Source organism: Lutra lutra, chromosome 7, assembly GCF_902655055.1.
Source record: "Lutra lutra chromosome 7, mLutLut1.2, whole genome shotgun sequence".
Lineage (NCBI taxonomy): Eukaryota > Metazoa > Chordata > Mammalia > Carnivora > Mustelidae > Lutra > Lutra lutra.
The window spans coordinates 15028074-15043367 of NC_062284.1; the positions used below are offsets into that span (position 1 = coordinate 15028074).

A 15294-nucleotide genomic window follows, 5' to 3' on the forward strand; every position below is an offset into this window, starting at 1 on the left:
TTACTGTTAAGCTGTTAATTTCTTTCTGGAAAGGATCCCTAGTTGCCACCCTCCCACCCCCACCTCATCTGGTTCTCTCCTCCTTTCCCTTGTTTTTGGGGCTGAGCTTCCATGAGGGAGAGTTGGAAGATGGGATGAGGGGACATAGACAATAGAAGGGCACTTTTGGGCTTTCTGTCCCCTTCTGTCTGTGCTCTGGCTGGTCCCTTTACTCCCTGCCTCTGTGTGCCTCCCTCTCAGCAATGACTTGGGAAGGAAGAGGACACCTCGCAGGTCCCAGAGCCACCCCCCACTAGCCCTGGTCAGTGCTCTGACCAGTGCCAGAGAGACCTCTGCCCTTCATTCCCCCCTGTGCTGCCCCTGGACTTGGCCTTCCCTAGGCTCCCATCTTTCTGCCTCCCTTTTCCTCCCTCACCCACCCACCCTGCTCCTTTTGACTTCCCTCCATTTCTCCTCCCTTTTAGGGTCACTGCCCCATCTTGCCAAGAGTTTCTGCTTTATCTCTAACTTTCTCTGTCTCTTTCCCCCTCCCCGGCCAAATCCATCCTTGACACTTTGCCCTTGAGATTTTTTCCTTTCCTCCTGCATAGTCATCTCTCGATGGCTCTCTTTCACAATAACTGGGGCTCAGGTGGGTCAGGGGTGGTTAGGGTCAGCAGGGGAGCAACACTTAGCAGATCCAGCCCAGACAGCCTTGTTTCCCCAACAGTCCCCACTTCCCTTTGCCTTTGCTATGCTTAAGGCCTGAGCTCAGTGTCAGCTGCCCGGGCCATCGTCCTCACTCACCTCCTAGTGCTAGCAAACCTGCTTCTGGTAGATGGCAGCCATCCAGTAATCTATCTCTATGTATGTAACTGTATATATTTGTGTAAAGGAACAGGTTTTTTTTTTTTTTTTTTTTTTTAGGACCTATTAATTGAGGAGGGGTGTCTATGCTGGTTCCCAAGCTACCCAGTTGTCTCTCTGAACCCTGGTTTTCTCCTAAGAGAGGTGGGAACCATGAGCGTCCTCCCTTCAGGTCCAAGAACCTCTGCTTTCCTCAGGAGGGCAGGAGAGTGAGTGAGCCAGTGGAGGAGACCAGTGGCCTCTGAGGCTGCCAGCCCCTCCCCCATCTCCAGTGGCAGTTGCTTCCGTTGGGGTTTCCAGGGCCGCCTCTCAGGGTTCTAAGTGTGCTGTGACAGTTGGCCAGTTGAACGTCCACTTCTCCCATGCAGCTCCTGGATTTAGCAGAACTCTCTGGAAGCTGGGACTTCTAAAATAGCTCAACGCAGACCTTTTGTTCTGCCTAGGCTGCTCTGCTCCCACTGAGCTCAGGGAACCACATCTGAAACTTGCTGGATCCCCGGCTTCTTGGGGGCAGCCTGGGTATCAGCGAAGGAAGGCTGCATGAGCTGTTCTGGGTGGGATTTCAGGGGCCTGGGAAAGCTCCTGCCTTTGCCAAGTACTCCCTTCTTCCAGATGCCGTCCTAGCTCAGATAAGTGATGCCCCAGCATTAGAGTCCTTCCTGGGATGGAGAACAGGCTTCTATTGAACCACCATTCCTTTGTGGGAAAGACATACTCCAAGCGGCCAGCATTCTGTGTCCTTCAACGCAAGTTGTCAACACCCTCTTCAGACCAGCAGCTGGGGTAAAGCCATACTGGGGGTGGTAAAGGCAGAAAAATATGCTGTGTTCCTGAGCAGGTTGGGAGGGCAAGAGAAAGCATCTGAAAACACACCCCAGATTTCCTAAATGGTCCTGGCAGGATTCCAGCCCAGAGGTCTTACTTCCTCAGGTTAGCCAGGAGCCTCTTGTAAGGATAGGGGTACCCAGGCATGAGGTTGGCCCACAGACCCCTGGCTCCAGGCAGGCTCCCTATATTGTAGGGATGTCCTGATGCCTCTGTTTTCTCCCCCGTCATAGACCCTCCAAGCAACAGTTCCCAGAAGCCATGACATGTCCCTGCAGCTGGAAGGCCTTCCAGGGAGAGCTGTCGAGGCCTCCTGGGCCCAGTGTTGTCTATGGAGGAAGGAAGGTAGGTAGCAGAGCTGAGTCAGCCTCCCAAAAGCCAACCCTGAGTTTCATTTCTTCCTCTCCTCTCCATTAACTGAATCTGGAGGGCTGCTGCCTGAGATGGTGAGAGGAACAGCGTGGGGCCAGGACAGAGAGGGGCCAGAGGAACAGCCTCACTTGTTTTTCCCTTTTCCTGCTGCTCTTAGGAATTAAAAATCAGATGTGACTTTCTGAGGGAGACAGCCTCTCCCTGCCTGATCTGCTCCCTCTCTTCAGCCTCTGCCTTCTGAATCTTGCCTTGGGCACTCCTTGCCCTAGGTGATCTCCACGACTTAGGTTTCTATTTCCATCTTTGATTATTTCTCTCGTTCTTTTGTCTCTTTTGGTGGAAGCCATGTCTCCTCAGCTTTTCCATCAGTATGGGTCATGGGTGTGAGGATCCTGGTGCACATGGTCCCCAGGGCAGCTGGGTGGGCCTTGGCCAAACATCCCTGTACCCCAATGTGCTCTTCACTTAATCTTTTCCATGTGTGCCACCAAGTGAGAAAGTTCAGAAATCATTGTTCCACTAACTCACTTTCTTCCCCTCTGACATCTGGATGTCTTTGAGTACTTTTCTGCTTCTTAGCCTCCTCTTTTTCTTTTGTTCACAGACAAAGATTGACCTTCGGGTCAACAAAGAAGCCAAAAGACTCGAAGGGGAGGGAGCCATCTGACTCCACAGAAGTGCATAGCCCACTGACTCAGGTGACACTGAGGAGAAACACCTTGCTTCCCCCATACTACTGTCCCTGAGGGTCAGGAATTCCCGACCTGATAGTACTCCCACACCAAAGTCCCTCCATTGGTCATCATGGAGGAGGCAAATAGTGTAGCACACCAGTCCCATTTCCTTTCCCCTTCAATTGGGAATGACCAGGAGTATCCAGATGGGACACCATCACTTGGCCCCCTGAGGGAGGTTTCAGTCTAGGCTCCTCCCCAACTTTTGAGCTAGTCCCAAGGGAGCCCTTTAGTCCCCAGACTGTTGATGTGCAATGTTAGCCCTGCCATGTTTTCTCCATGATGTGTGCTCATGGCCAACCCCATTTCACATTTATTTGCTTTCCAATTCCAGGCTAAGGCTACATTCTCTTCAGTGTCATGATGGCTCTTCCTCTTGTGCTCTTGGAGGGCAAGACACTGTTTCTCATGCATTTCTGGATCCCTGGTGCTTAGCTCAGAATTTGGCATGTGTGCTCAGCCCACGCCATGTTGAATAAAAGTATTTCAAACTGGTGTGTGCAAATGTCGAATTTCTTCTCTGAAGGCCAAGATAAGGGAGGTGGAAGAAATCTTGGTATCATCTGGTGTGCTCAGGAAGAAAGATGAAGGGATTATTAGGAGACAGTGGGACAGGCGGGAATGCATTCAGGTCAGGACTTCAGCACCCGATTTTCCTATTGGTGTGTGTGGGGGGGTGGGACTCAGTTCCACACACGGCTGATCTTGAGGGTACTTCATGGGTCTCAGATTCAGGGACCATCGCCTTTACTGTGAGTAGCAGCTGTGGTGAAAACCCTGGAGAAAGGTAAATCCCATCAGACTCTGATCCAACAGGAATTTCTTGCTTTGCTGAGGTAAGGCTCAAGGCATTGTAGTGGAAATCGAACTGAGGATGTAAGGTATTTATCGACCCACTCGCCATACACCCTCAAGTTCTGCTATGCCATTTTGTGAAGAGAGAAAGGCTGGGTTTCCAGTTACGGCTTTAAAAGCTAGACTCTGAAACTGTTTCTGGGCCTCCCGAGTGCACAGGTACCTGGGTGAGACTAAAATGTGGGGGAAACAGTCTGCAGTGAACGATGGTGTGTGTGCGTGTGCACGTGTGTGGTTTTATCCGTATGTTGGGTTCAGGGCTCTCTAGACAAGTGTAGCCATGTTATTGTTACATATGTTGTCTCCACTACTGGAGATGGCCAGGGCTGCCCTGTCTTGGTATAGCTCAACATAGCAGGGTTGGCAAAGAGGTAAAAAGCACGTCTAAGCAGAGAAGGAAATAACACGGTGGGTGACTGGCACCGAGGTCCACGAGGCCTATGGAGTCCGCTCTTTTGTACCTTCCCACTCCTGTCTTCCTCCTCTGTCCTCACTGCTGGTGCTGGAATTCAGACCATCATATCTCCTCTAAACCTTCCAAACCTACTCCCCCACCATTGCCCACAGTGACCCCAGACTGGCCTTTCTAAATCTTGAATTTGATCAAGTTATAAAGAAAAACTCTGTGGGGACTTTTCATTGCCCAACTCATTGGCCTGAAAGTCCCAATTTGCTCTCAGCTCATCTCCCCTCCTCTTTGGTTTCAGCTGCATAGGACAGCTCAGCATTCCACAAAGCCTACCTTGTGCTTTCCTGCTTCTATGTGCACCCTGCCCTCCCTTCCTCCTCCACCTGGTGAGCTCCAGGTCAGCTGCCAGATCTCCTAGTCTCCCAGTTCCTGTGTAGAATGGTTAGTCTTATGTATCAACTTGGTTTTATCTATCAACTTGGTTAGTCTTATGTATCAACTTGGTTAGTCTTAAGTATTAGCTTGGTAAGCTACAGTACCCAGTTTTTTTGGGTACCAGAAGTTTTTCACTTAAACACTAATCTATGTATTTCTGTAATGGTATTTTAGAAATGTTAATAGCTACCATTGGTTGATTTTAAGTAAAGATTATCTTTGATCATCTGGGTGACCTTATTCAACTGAGTGGCCTTATGAGTAAAACTGAGGTCTTCAAGAGGAAGACAAAATTCCGCTTCAAGTCTGTAGCATGTACTTCTGCCTCAGAGTTTCCAGCTTGATGGTTTGCCCTAAATTTAGGATTTGCCCTGCCAGATTCCATAATCATGTCAGCCAATTCCCTGAAATAATTCTTCATCTCTATATCTATCAATTTATCTACCTATCTATCATCTATATGTCTGTCTTACCGGTTCTATTTCTCTGGAGAAGACTGACTGATTGACTCTTACTTGTAAAATCGAGAAAGACATCGTCTGGATTCACTGGACACTTGATATATATAATTCTTAAAGTGCTTTCTCTTTCATGCAGAGAAAGGGGCATGGTTTTCACTAGATGTCAAAATTAAAGTCTCAATAGACTACAAGTGAAGAGATCCTGCCTTGGCGGTCTTAGTAGCCTTTAGAAGTGTCCGCTAGACCATACTCTCCAGATTAATGCTGGCAGAACTGGCAAAGGAAGCATGGATTTTGTGGCTAACATGGGTTTTGTGTCTAGTTCATAAAGTCAGGGGTGTCAGAAGTGCCACGTTTTCTTTCCATCCATCTCCCGACACCTCTGGTGCTAGAGTGCAGAATATATATTTTTAGAATGTTTTCTCTCATCCATAACTGGAGTTTTCTCCTTTTCAGAATTGTGCAGGAATCCCTGGGTCTGAAGGTCCCAAATTATTGGGAGGACCCCTCAGGCCATTGTGACAGTCATTAGCTGAGGCAAACACTCTTTCTTCCATGCTATATCCCTAGGCATATGGCTCCATAGTCCCTTAGATGCAGAGGGTGCTGTTGGTTTTTTGTGCCATGTTTGGGGCTGGCCCTGTGCCTGGGCTCCAGCCTCACTGGTGAAACCCACGGCTTCCCTTCTCTGAGGGCTCCCCATCTCCCATCACCATGCCTCACCTCTCTAAGTAAGGGCTATCACTTTTTTAAAAAAATCTCCTAACTGTCCAGAAAGTGCTTCTTTCTCCTTTTGATCAGTTAAGATAACCCCTCTCTTTCTATGAGATAAGGAAACATCATCTTTTCTACGAGGTTAGGCTTTTAAGAGAGTAAGAAGACCTGCTGATTTTAAGTAGCTGTCTACAAAAATCCCTCAAAGCAAGAAACCTCAAAAGAGCCTGGAAAATCAAACACAACTTGCTTGTCCAACGAGGCTCACCTAGATAATTACCTGTCTGTCTGTCCACAAAAACATAACCTTCCAGAAAGACAGCTGTATAGAAATGCAGTGAGATCACGTGAATGCTTTTGTTCACTGATCTGCTTGTATTTTCTGAATGTTTTATAGTAACATGATAACTTGTGTAAAGTTAGAGACTCTTATTAAGGCAAAAGACAGTAACAGGGCCAAAAGCAATTTCTAAATTCAGAAGACTCAAGATCAAATCCCAGTTTGCGCTTTGCTTGCCCTATGACTCCCTAACTTCAATCAGACTTTTGTTTTCTGAATCAAATAAGCCAATGTTTGTAAAGCGTATGCTAGGATCTATTCAAACTGTGAGTTTGGTGGTAAGGCTAGGTTCCTCCATCCTTTACCTCCACCATCCAGAAGGGCCTGGTTTTTGGAAGGCAACCCAGAAGTTATCTGTTGAATGAATAACCAAATGAAGAACTTATTTCTCCCTACTTCTGGGCTCTAAAGCTGTTGTTAATCTAAAACCCATCATTCTTTCTACTGAATGCCCTCACCTGGAACCCCAGCTCCCCTGTGAGTATGGAGGCATATTTCTTTTAAAACAAACTGATTCTGGGGCACCTGGGTGGCTCAGTCATTAAGCGTTTGGCTCAAGTCATGATCCCAGAGTCCTGGGATTGAGCCCTGCACTGGGCTCCCTGCTCAGCGGGAAGCCTGCTTCTCCCTCTCCCACTCCCCCTGCCTGTGTTCCCTCTTTTGGTGTGTCTCTCTCCATCAGATAAATAAAATCTTAAGAAAAAATAAAAATAAAACACTGGTTCTTCTTGGATTGTGTGACAAACCGCATGGAGAGGCTCAAAGAAGTAGTAGAATTTTCCCATGCCACCTGTCATAAGCCCGACAGTACACACCTCTCCCTTTCGTTTTTCTGTTTTCATGACTTTCTCATTACCTGAACACACACACATTTCATCTCTAATATCGAGTCATTGGAGAAGTTATTCATATATAAACCAGGGACCTGTGATTTGACATCTGTACTAAAGAGAGCCTGAGGTGTCAAAATCCACAGCTGGAAAGGTGACCACAACCCAAAACCCAATGCTACCTGATATTCTGAAGCATGGCAGAGGGGTGCATTCAGCCTAGCATAATCACACACCCTGCTTTACAGATCTTGAAGTTGTGTTCCATTTATTGTGTATCGTAGACTCCCTATCTATTGTCCCATATAGAAGTTGCTATAATCTTACCAGATGAAGACAATGTGTATCTTATTATCTCACAGTCTCTGTGGTCTGAAATGCAGGCATGGCTCAAGGTCTCATATGGTTATAGTAACAGTGTTGGCCATGGGCATGGCTACCAGGGAAGGTGTTGGCTGGAGCTGGGATACCTTTGGAGGTTCTCCTATAAAAAGATCCACCTCCAAGCTCCTGTGACATGGGAAGGATTCAGTTCTTTGCTCAGTGCTGTTGGCTGCCCTCAGTTTCTCACCCAATGGACCTCTCCATAAGAAGACTTACTGCATAAAAACCAGCAAGGGAGAGAGTCCATAGTCTGCAAGCAGAATGGAAGTTACAGTCCTATGTAGCATTATCATGAAGTTAACATCTCAACACGTGCACTGTATTCTATTGGTTAGAAACAAGTCGCAGATCCTGTCCACACTCAAGGGGCCAAGATCACACAAGGGCATGCGTGCCATTAGATGGGATCATTAAAAACTAAGGGCCAACCAGGCCTAGTGCCCAAAGGGATTGATTCGAAATTCACATGTGGTCAAAAGAGTCCGTAAGAACTCACACTCTGATCTCAGCCAAGTCATTGGGATATGACAAGATCAGCTGTATTTACCCTATTTCCATTTTCTCCTATGAGAATGTTCCTGAAAATATTGTCCTTGTCACCATTCAGCACTCCTTTCTAAGGGTCCATGGGGCAACTATTTTGTCATTCACTTCTTAGAAAAACCTGACTTCCTGTGTAAACTGGAAGTTTTAATTTTTCTTCTAAAGTTAATCACAATTGTTTCCTTTTCACATGATCTCCTGGAAGTTTTCCTGCAATAACTATGTCTTATAATTTTTTTTTTCTGCTTGTTTCCTTACCTGGATTACTTTTTCTTACACACATTTAATTAATTTATTTATTTTCTAATTATGTCATTCCAAATGTTCTAATTGGAAATCACCCAAATTAGGTGGAATCTGTCGCAAGTGGACAGGGTTTGGATAGCCTTCAATCTCAAGGCTTAGCTTGTTCAACAGATGATAGAACTGAATTCCTGAACCTCTCACGGTCCACTGAATAAACTAGGTGAGTATTCTGTATTTTACCTATTCTTTGTATAAATGAGAAATCTTACTAGAAAGACTTTTTAAAAAAAATTAATTTATAATATTTTGGAAAAAATCATCAAAGTGTTTTCGATGTTAAGCCTGATTTGCTTAGTTGGTTTAGTTGAAACAGGTTTTGGAGAACAGGTACTAATTGGGCTCTTAATTTGAATGTGAAATACAGACAAGATCTAAAAATATAGCATTTATCTTCAAAAACTTATAAATGATGTATGTTAAGGGTCAGATAATAGGTGCTCCAAAGATGGATAATTACATAGCCCCACTCTTAAAGCTTTTGGAGAAGATCATGAAAATGCACCATGACATCATTTTAGGATCTTCAGCAGTGGATGCAAGACACCAGGGGACCATAACATCCACTTAACTATTGGTTTACAGTTAGTGAAACTCCCAGAGTCACAGAAAATAATGGTAGGAGGTCCTACCAAATCCAATACAGAGCTGGGCACATGTGTATCTCCCTACCAGGATTCTTAGACTGAGGTTGGTCTGTCCTTTTAGACAGGCACTAATGAATAACAGAAATACAGCATTTCTTTCAATTCTGAATGATGCGATAAACCATGATAGTATTAGCATTAGCCATACTTTGTCATCAATAAGAACCACTGACATTTTTATATCTCTTTATACTTGTAGATCTCTCCACACAGAGTTCACGCTCATCACTATTTCAAATCAGTTATTATTAAGTCACCGGTAGTTATTAAATCCTTGGCTAACTCTTGTTATTTGATGTGTCAATAAAGAAAGACATACTTGCTCTACTACACTTCAGAATTATATTTATAAAACTGTATTTGAATATAGTCAGTTTCCTCTATAATCCCATTTATTATTATTATTTTGTTGGTACTTGGAAGAGAATGCAGAGAAAGGGGCATGGTTTTCACCAGATGTCAAAGGGGTAAGGTTCAAGAATATTGAGAACTGTTTGAGGCTCAGACCGAGGACCAAGCCCTCAGATGTCTCTCCTGGAGGGGATGGTCAGAGGGAGCACTGGAATTCAGAGCAGCACAGCCTACAGGCAAGACCATGGTTTTGTTTGTTTGTTTGTTTGTTTTTGTTTTTGTTTTTTTATTGCATCCTGTGAGAGAAAGGGACAGCTTTGGGAGGTAAAGGAGCTTAGAAAGGTTTACTGCTGGTCAGTTCTGGTGTTGAATACAGGCTCTGCTTTATGCCAAGTGGACCTCTTTCTTGGTTCCACAAAGTTCTCTCTTTCCTCCTGAGTTTTTAATTTAAAAACATTTCAAGCAAACATGAAGGTTACGAGAATAGAACAATGAATACATGCTTCACTGGATTTCTGGATTATTAACATTTTACTTAATTTGTATGTGCTCTCTTTCTACGTAAAGTATACCAGTAGTTCATGTTCTCATGCCCCCAAATGTCCCAATAATGTCATTATTTTGTGTTTGCTGCCCACCCACCCTGCCTGTCTTGAGTCCATGTGGGATTCTCTCACTCTGCCCTTTTTCCTCAGTGCTGCCCTCCCACCCCAGAAGTCCCCCACTCCTCATTATTCATGGTTTGATCATCAAGAATCCCCACAGATCACCTCCTCTGCCCATTCTCCAGCCATTCCCAACTGTCTGCCTGCACCCTCCCTCTTGCCTCTGGAACTCACAATCCATCGACAGCAAAACCTCTCCATGTTCTCAATTTCTTCTCAACATGTTTGCTTTGTGGTTTGATCCAGATTCCAATCCATGATCATCAGTTGCCTACATCTTGAGTTTCCATTGATCAGTAAGTAGTTCTTAAACAATGGCCTTAGATCCTTGAGGCTTGGTCCCACATTTCTTAAAATGGGAATTTGTGACACTTAATAACTGCTATACAGGTGTGTTTTAGACACTGTTAAGGAAGTGTGAACAACTACTGTGCTAATTTTTTAAAAAAGATTTTGTTTACTTGAGAGAAAGAAAGAGCAAGAGCAGGGAGAAGAACAGAGAGAGAAGCAGACTCCCCGCTGAGCAGGGAGCCTGATTTGGGACTCGATCCCAGGACCCCTGGATCATGACCTGAGCTGAAGGCAGATGCTTAACTGACTGAGCCACCCAGTTGCCCATACTATTCCACATTTTATGTAGGGAGTTGAAGGTGAGGTTCAAATTTCCTCTGTCATTTCATCTCCAGGGCTGTAGAACTCCAGCCACTTGGGTGGCTGAATGAGTAGACATCTTGAATCTGCCAACAAGACAACGTCCCACGAAAGACTCCAGAATTAGAAGTCACTTCCTCCAGTAATGTGGATAGCACTGTGCAGCATTTCCCTAATCACAAAACAAAGATTTCAACTGGGTATTTTCATTTGATTTAGGATTTGGAGGTCAGTACTCCCTTTTTCACATTTTCCGTTGTTGTAGAATCTGATTTGAATCCAGAGAAATAACAAACCCTGTTTTATTTCTGTAACTTTTTGAAGGGACCGACCCCCAAATCAGACCTCTAATTAATGGTTTACATAGATATTCATTGTTAGTTTGTCCCTCCCCTTCCCCCCATTTCCATTCTCTTCTGTAAAAAAGCCATCATTACACAAAATGTCTAGATATTTTATAGCATTTGCTCCATCCATTTATAATCATCAGTTCAGACCAATATTTTGTTCCAGTTTAGCCAGTTTTAAGAAGTGCTTCATCTTCAGATGACTATATCCACTATGTTTGATGCCAGAATCTTGATGGCCTAATATTTTGCTAAGGGGGCAGGAAGAGGGAAGGAAAGTAACATTTACGAAAGGCCTTTAATGTGCCATCCCCGTTACATGCATTAGCACCTTTGCTCATTGCCACGATCTGCTGCACCTGTGCTATGGCCTGTTGTACAGACGACAAACATGGGACAGGGAGTTTGAGACACTGGCTGAAGACTGCAGGGTTAGAAGCCATGCTGCTTGCCACAGCTCACTCTGTCCACGCTGCCATGCTGCCTTTTGGAAAATGACCACCGGCCGGGGCCTTCCCAGATTCTTTCTAAGCCTGAGCAAATAGTGTTTTATCCACTTCTCCACCAAGCCACTCACATTAATTACATTTACACAAACTGTAGGAAGCTTTTGTTCTGATAACACCTTTACTGTAATCCGATAATGTCCAGTACATGGGTTTTATCCTTACTTTGGTCTCAGTTCATTTCATCGAACAGAGGGATGACCCCAAGAAAACGAGGGATCTCCAGGGAGAAATTCTTAAGATAAAATTAAAAGACACAAGGAACCTCTTAAATATTGCCAGCATTTATAATTTATAATTGCCATATTTATTCAATATTGGAAAAGTGCAAAAGGTGATCTTCGTGAAAGATTGCAATTTTTTTTACCCCATCTCCACCAAATAAAATATATGGTGTGTATAAAATTAATCTTATATAATTAAACAGTATTAACAAAACCAAAAAGGCTTTTAAACCTGCATTAATCATCTTTTTAGAAGAAAATAAGCAAGATTTCTCTCTTGTTACGTTGTTACCTTCTAATTAATAGGATGAATCAAATTTCCCTGTTTCTTTAGATTTGCATGAGCTTAAAATACTCTTTTATCTACATGAGGTAGAATGTCAAAACTGGCTTTTGGATTATTTTAAAGCTTGGTAAGATCACAAGGCTTTCCTGAAAATATGTCCTATCTTGACAATGCATTAAACCTTAAGAAAAGTTTAATTAACAAATGTCAGAATGTGTTTCTTCTAAAAAAGTGATATATTAACAATTTGTTCCTATCTCCTGGGTCTAGCAGCATCTTAACCCTTAAAGAAAAATAGTCATACTTCACATCTTCATATGACTTATGCTAACTAAAATTTGATGTTTTTAAATTAAAGTATGTATAACCTAATACAAAAGAAATTGAAGTATCTTACTGCTTCAGCTCACTTTTAGATGTACACTGTCATTAATTTACAGACTATCTGTTTACCTAGATTATATCATTAGACACTGATTCTAATTGCAAGTTTTTTTACAGACCAGCCATGGTTACAGAACTAGTTCAAGATATTGTATAAAATCTCTGGACCTAATCTTTATCTCTGGAAAAATGAGAGTATTTGTACCTCCTTATCCACCATGTGTATGTTTTTGGACACAACAGATGAGAAAGGATGTGTACCTAGGGCATACTTCAGTGACTCTAAGGGATCACACTGAAGGTTTACTTTTGTTTGTTTAGCTTGTATCTTTTTTTCCAAATAATGTGCATGTGCAAAAAAGAAGAGAAACAAGGAAAAATTAGCAAAAAGTGTGAATTAGTCATATCTTAATGTTGTATCTAGTCTTATGTTATGTTATCTTTAACATTTTTTTGGTTTCCCTCTAGTCTGTTCTCTCTGCTCATATAGAAATAGATTCAGCTTTCCATGGTTATAGTTCACGTATCAAATTTACTTAACTGAATCCCTATTATATACCCTGTAAATTTCACTGCTATAAGTAACGATACAGTGATAATCTATGTAAAGATACCTTTAGACACATCTCTGATTATTTCCTTAAGATCGCATCTTAAAAGTGAAATTGCTGAAAGGACATAGATTTTCTTTTCTTTTTACTTTTTTTTTTCTTTCTTTCTTCTTTTATTTTATTTCTTTTTTTTTTTTTTTTTTTTTTTTTTTTTTTTTTTTTTTTTTTTTTTAGGATTTTACTACATATTTCAAAATTGCCCTCAAGAAAGATTTTTCCAATTTACGCTATCACTAGCAAGGGACAAGAGTGCCGGTCCCCTCCACACCTTTTTCAACACCAAGTATTTGCATCATTTTCAATCTTAACAAAACATCATTGTTATTATTACATATTTTTCAGAATCCCTGGTAGTGTTCTCCTTTGTTTTTCTTTTTCTTTTTTCTTTTTTTTTTTCCTTTGTCCTTTCTCACTTAGTGAGAAAAAGCAGGTTGTGAAACAGAAAAGTGTCACTCTTTGAACTAGAATCCCTTTCTCTAGAGGCTCAAAAAGCTATTTCATAAAGAAATGTTCAAGCTCTATAATTTTAAGCATCCCAATCACCACTGGCCTCTTGTAGGCCTCAGGCCCTACAAGGGTGTCTGGGCAGCCTAAGGAGAACATTAATCTGAGCGGCGTTTGCTTTTTATTCCCTTTGGCGACCCTTGCCTTTGGGATGTCTTTGAGATGTTTGATGCTTTTTGTAGCTAGAATTATTGATCAGGGGAGCAAAAGGGAGTGCTAGCCGTGGCCAGAAGAGGGACTTTTACCTGAGCTTGCAGTCAGTGCCAAAGGGGTCGGGGGCAAACCTGGTCTCAAAGGAAAAACTCAGCCAGATAATCAGGACCATCTGGGATTGAGTGAATTAAAGGAAAGTATTATAAGACATGTTTGGAGTCCTGGGTGGGGGGGCGGTTTGATGTTTCAGTTTGTCCTGTTCAATTTTAAGTACAACAAAAGACATTTATTAGAATGTATTGGAAACAAGTCCTCTAAGACCACTATAGTAACCAGTAATGTAATTCACATTTGTCCAGGTCTTCTCCTCCTGGGAATATGGTAGGACTGAACTTGGAGTCTTGGGGTTGGATGGCGCCATGTGACCACTGACCCACTGGTTATGGGAAAAGGTGACATGAATCACCTCCAGGCTGGAACATCTAGTCATCTGGATATGACCTTCCAGCTTCCTTCCCTTCTCCCACAGGGACAAGGAGCTCTTCGAGTCTTCAATGGGAGACAACATGGAGCAGAACCTGCAGACAGAAAGTAGAAACCAACTGGTATTGCTTTGAGACACTGAGATTTTGGGGTAATTGTTGTTAATAATGGCTTATTACTGGGGTGCCTGGGCAGCTCAGTCAGTTTAGCATCTGCCTTCAGCTCGGGTAATGATCCCAGAGTCCTGGGATAGGGCCCTGTGTGAGGCTTCCAGCTCAGCAGGGAGCCTGTTTCTCCCTCTCCCTCAGACCCTCCCACAGCTTGTGCGCTCATGCTCTCTTTCTTAAATAAATAAAGAAAGAAACAAATAAATAATATCTTGTAAAAATAATAGTGGTTTGTTGCTGCAGCATAACCTAGCCCACCCTAACTGGTCTGTGTTGAAGGATTTTTCTCCTAATGATTTATTTATTTTTTTAAAGATTTTTATTTATTTATTTGACAGACAGAGATCACAAGGAGGCAGAGAGACAGGCAGAGAGAGAAGGGGAAGCAGGCTCCCTGCTGAGCAGAGAGCCTGACGCAGGGCTCGATCCCAGGACCCCAAGCTCATGACCTGAGCCGAAGGCAGAGGCTTAACCCACTGAGCCACCCAGGCGCCCCTCTCCTAATGATTTAATGATGATTATAAACCTTATAAAAATAAAAGTTGTCATTGATTATAGGAGGAATTGCGTTTTTAATGAAAGAAATATAAAAGGCATCTTTAAAAGCTGAAATTGTTGAAGCAGTTCCCATCTTTTATTGTCACTAGCAGCTTTTATACCAATATTGTCTACCCAAAATAAAATTTGTTGTCAATTACAAAGTGAAAGAAAAAGAGTGATAACATGCATTGAGGACCTGCTATGTGCCAGATACAGTGCTACGTAAGGTATCTGTTTTCTTTTACTTAGGACAGCCTAATAACCATGGAAGGCAAATGATGTTTCTATTTAAGGGAGGAAAATGGAGATGTGCAGAGATCGAAAGTTCTGACTTTGACTCCAGCTTGTTCTCACCCTTCTGCTCTTTGCCATTTTCCCTCCGTGCAAATGATTTTCTACTCTGATTGTTTATATATTAATACAGATACACAAAATAGTCCATGACTCACATACTTGAATAATATATAAACTTTTTTGGTGTTGTTCTAGAGACAAAAGAGAAACCTGGTTCAATTCATATCCAGAGTCTTTGTATGTACTGGGATGGCCAACACCATGATCTTTTTTGAGATGAAATTACATGGCACAAAAATGAAATGTTTCCAAGGGTCTTCTCTGTAAATAAATATCTGTATTTTCTCTGACTCCCGGTGATATCATCTCAACTTTATATTCAGCCCCCTGTCCAGTGAAGCCACTGACTTTGTTTTTGCAATAGTCAAAA

The 15294-nt window shown here is 42.8% G+C and overlaps 1 long non-coding RNA gene across 2 annotated transcripts; it reads left to right on the forward strand.

The window, feature by feature from the left end:
- Positions 1–952: 952 nt before the first annotated feature.
- Positions 953–3277, forward strand: LOC125103655 (uncharacterized). 2 transcript variants are annotated; one of them, XR_007128462.1, is made up of 5 exons: positions 953–1365; positions 1459–1629; positions 1905–2016; positions 2648–2741; positions 3112–3277. It is a non-coding gene; the product is annotated as an uncharacterized LOC125103655 (long non-coding RNA). The 2 variants fall into 2 exon arrangements; XR_007128461.1 differs by having other exon boundaries at positions 964–1629.
- Positions 3278–15294: the final 12017 nt, after the last annotated feature.